Raw genomic sequence first — 4,670 nt, forward strand, 5'->3', positions numbered from 1 at the left:
ACAACAGTCTCACCAACTTCTAGAGAACAAAGTGCAGGCTCTGGGGTCACATGGTTCTGAGTTCAAAACTGTCCCTCATTGCATGGTCTTTGGCTTCTCTCTCTGGGCCTCAGTTTCCTTGTCATTAAAAAAGCCTACCTTACACTCACAGAGTAGTCATGAGACTCTCTGAGACAAGGCATATAAATCTGAGAAGAGTGCCGGCACCAACAAGGACCTGCCCAAAAGGTAGTGAGGTCTGTATTTCTGGGCCTTCTGCTTGCATTTGTCCCTTCTCTGGGAGACAGTCTCAAAATATGTTCCTATGGTCATACGTTTTTGTAAAATCTTGTAAAAAGTAAGATATTTTAGCCACAAAGTATTGATAGCACTGTTTCTTTGTATCCAGAATCCCTCCCACCATTCTCCTTTGCTGATGAGTTACCTTGAGTGACTGAGGCGCTTTGGACATAGAGGGAGGTTGAGTTGAGGATACATTTTAAGTAATTTGGGATGAGTGGTGTATATTTTTATCCTTTGCCATCACTTATGGGTATAGTTATTGCTAGCCGTCCTAGTGAAAGAACAGCTTTCAGAATGAAGACCCCTACTGCCCACAGTGCCAACTCATTTAGCGTCAGAACTGCGAGTGGCCCCAGAGGTGTGTGGATAGTGGGAAAGAAATAAGGTTTAAAATGTACAGAACTGAGTCTGCAGCCATGCTACCCTGAACAAGCCGGATCCCATCTGATCTTGGAAGCTAAGCAGGGTCGGGCCTTGTTAGTACTTGGATGGGAGACCACCTAGGAAGATCAGGTGCTGTAAGCATAAAAAATAAAAAAATAAGGGATTGTAAGATGACAAGGTCTTTGCAATCTGTGAGGTCAACCAAGGGTTGCCTCGCCAAAAAAATAAAAAATAAAATAAAATGTAAAGAACTGGAAGTTAGTCTGTGGAATATTCTCTCAAGCATCAGATGTGCGAAATTATAGGCAGAGAATTTAGGCCTTATCAAAACAGAAACTCTCTCCTGTCAGTAATGTCACTGATAATGAAGCCCATATAATTTGAAATTATAAATACATCTTTTTTTCTTGATAAGAATCACGTGAAATAGAAATTGTCAGAAGTTCTATATTGGTAGGACACAATCTATAGCAGTACTACAAACAGCAAGTACATCTGTGTCTAAAGTTGTATATTTTATGTATCCCAACTATCAACGATAATAAACCTGTTTCAATTAGTCATACAAGAGGAAAGACTGAATTATTTTTCTAGTCTTTCTACAGAAACTATCACAAAAGCTATTGTGATATGAGGAGGCAAATAAAGAGCATATAGTCCAAAATTATAAGAAAAAAAGTGTTACAGCGGTATTTCCAGCACTTAAGAAAAATATTATTTTTTTCTGAATTTGGTGATGTTTGTGATATTCGTCTGCTTTTAAAATTTCGCAAATGTTGGTGATCTCTGTTCTCATTCTAAATAAATATTCACTTTAGTACTTAATTTAGTATCTTTTTGGTATTTTTCTTCTTAAAGAGGGCTCCCAAATTATATGTTTCGGGTCCCCCAAATCTGGATCGAACCCTGCCTGGCACATACTAAGTGCTCAGCAGTGTTAGGAATGTTTGAATTGATCCTCTTGCGCTAACCAAGACTCCAGTCAAGGTTGTTCCCCTCCTCCCACTGTGGAACCCAATATCCCCTAACCATTTTGCAATATAAACAGGTATGTGGAGGCAGATATGGGGCAGATGCAAGGTCAGTGCTGGCTCAGCCCTCCAAAGCCCCTGGCACACATCTGTCTCTCCCATCAGAGGGGAGGCTCCTAGGTAAAAATGTGTCTGACTCATCTGGGTCCCAGTGCCCAGCCTGGCATGAAGGAGGCCTTCAAGGTCACAGGAAGAATCTGTCTTGGGCTCAGTGTCAGCCACAGGTGGATTCCCTTTGCTCATTTCACTTTTTAAAGATGAGTGTAGCTCGATGGTCTTAAACTGAACCCTCAGGATCCCTGGAGGGGCCAAAGGAGCAGCCAAGAGGGTGGAGGGAATGCTGAGTGGTTGGGGTGCCAAGTCCTCCTCACCTCCCTTCAACTAGAGTACTTCCCCTTTTATCAGAGATATTCACCAGGGTTCTGCATAAGAGTTCATCTGGAAAATGTCATGCAACACGAAAAACGAGAAGAAAAAACAACTGATGTGTTTCCTGCCTCGTATGCATTGTAAGAAACTCAGAGCTTGTTCAAGGCTCATGTTTGGTAAGTAGAGAGAACCTCCCAGAGGGCATTTTGTGATTGACCTTACCCCTTACATCCTTGTATTTTTTTCTGCCCTTATTATCCCTTCTTCCTCTAAAACTGGCTGAATTCTATGTATTTCTGTAGGCCATCTCTCTCTTGGAATGAGGTGGGCTAGAAATAGCTTAATCTAAAGATTTAACAAAAGTTGTTGAATGAAGGATCCTCCAGCACATGTCCTCTAACCTAGCCCAGCCCTTTTCTCAACCCTCCCTCCCTCACGGAGTAATTATCAGCTTTCTGTTTCCCCCACTAGATGATGAATTCCTTGAAGGCAGAGGCCTTATATACCTACCCAGCACCCTCCCCAGATGGTGCAAGCTCTCACTGCATGATTGTGGAAAGGAGGAAGAACAGGAGGAAAGCAGGGAAGGAGGGAGGGAAAGATGTCTTATGTCATAACCCATCACTCATGGTACAGTAGCAAGAGCGAGCTCAGGCTCTGGAATCACACACACCCGGGTTCGAATCCTGACTCCACAGCCTGCCAACTGTGTAACTTGGGCAAGTCGCTTCCCTTCTCTGAGCTTCTTTCTCTAAAATAAGAACAAACAGTGATCTATATCTTACAGGTCAGTGGAGAGTCAATGAGATAACATGTGCAAAGCACCCAGCCAGAGCCAGGCACACAGTAGGTGCTCTGGAAAGGGCTAGAGAATGAACTGAACTGGCTAGGAGTGGAGGGGCCCTCTGTGTGTGGATCCCGACCCAAACTGGGGCCTCCCCTCTCCCACGAGTTCCTCAGCCCTCGGGAGCTCCAAGTCCAGTGGGGCAGAAACTTTTAATTGGGCCAGCCTGGGAGTGTGGGTGGAGGTAATCGAGCCTACCCAAGCTTGGCAGGCAGCCTTCGTTCCCCAAGCCTGCCGTGCTGACTGCCAGACTTCCAACAACAGAACGTTCCAGAGTCCTGTCTACTACCACCAGCTGCCACTGGCCACAGAGCCTGCTCGGCCCTTAAACCTGTGAAGACCTTGAGGCTTGGTGTGCATGATTAGAAGCCCAATGTGACAGCATGGGCAGAGTGGGTGCCCAGCCAATGACAGGTGAGTTGAACAAATACATTTTATGGCACATTCCCATAAAATGCACAGATACCTTTGTAGAATTTTCCCTGTATGGGAAAAATGAAATAATATAATACCAGCCATTTATTGAGTGCCTACAATTATGAGACATATTTATATTATTTAACTCTCTCTATTATCCCCATTTTACAGGTAGAGAAACTGAGGCTGAAGGAGGTTAAAACTTGCTCAGGGTCACAGAGAGAAGGCATGTGCTGTGGTCAGCGTTCAGATACCACCATTCACCCCTGAAGTATGGGCTGTTGCACTGCCCAGTGCCACACACCTCTCAGTTCATGCCCATGTTAACCAAACTCTCCTCTGCCCAGCCTGGTGATGGTGCAGGTAAACCTGCAGGGTTCTGCCCGGGAAGATCAGATTCACACATAGACGATGGTAAAAAGAGACAGCCATCCCCAGAGAAGGAACTGGAAGAATCTGAGTTGCGGCATTAGAGAACTAGTGGTGGCCTTTGTATAGAGCTTTGAGGGGCAGGGAGAGAGGATGACTCCTTAAGACCATCTACTTTGAATTTCCATTATTCAGAAGGGGTTACATATATGTACCACAGAGGGATGCAGGGAGCAGAAGCAGAGCTGCACCTATAACCCAGGCCCTTCAGGCCTTATCTGGGGCTCTGGCCTGTACTCTGCCCACAGCTTCCTGTGGACCCTTGATAAATACTCAGGGGGACAGCCGGGTGGCAAGAAGTTAGGAGCAAAGAAAGCACTGAAAGCTCCAAGAGGACCAAGTTAGAGTGTTCATATCCCAGAGGGGCCAGATGGGCAGAGGGGATGGTAGACACAGGCTCAACTCACACTGAGCTCATAAATATTTGCTGAATGAATGAATGAAGGAAGGAATGAGTGGGGTCCCAGTGAGCAAAGCAAGGGCCAGTAGAAAGGCAGCACAAGGAAGAAAACATTTGAACCAGTGTCTGCAAGGATCTTCTCCCACAAAGGTGCTGTCCTGGGAAGAGTGAGTCCCCATCAAGGGAGGGGTGGAAGAATCACTTTGTGGAGGGCCCTTGGCCAGGACTGCTAGAAACCAGGGTTCCCTCCTGAGGATCTGGTGTCTCTGGTCCTGAGATTCTTTCCACAGAGCCGCTGAGGACCGACCAGAGCTGGTTCCTATCAGGAGGAGGAAAACGCTTGCAGGCCAGAGATCCACCCAGCTGACAGGTGACTCCTCTGATGGTCCAGAAGACGAGGGGGCCTGCTCAGAGCTCAAGGCCTCCACACCGGAGGCCCTCCTTGCCTTTGCCTGAACAGCTCAGTCCAGCCTGCCACCAGCTCACCGTGTGCCTTTTTTTTTTTCCTGATTTA

General features: G+C 46.1%; 1 pseudogene; it reads left to right on the forward strand.

Moving 5' to 3' along the window:
• Positions 1-688: 688 nt before the first annotated feature.
• LOC120590599 (uncharacterized) lies at positions 689-807 on the forward strand (annotated as a pseudogene).
• Positions 808-4,670: the final 3,863 nt, after the last annotated feature.

The sequence above is a fragment of the Pteropus medius genome, unplaced genomic scaffold (assembly GCF_902729225.1).
Source record: "Pteropus medius unplaced genomic scaffold, Ma_sr-lr_union100, whole genome shotgun sequence".
Lineage (NCBI taxonomy): Eukaryota > Metazoa > Chordata > Mammalia > Chiroptera > Pteropodidae > Pteropus > Pteropus medius.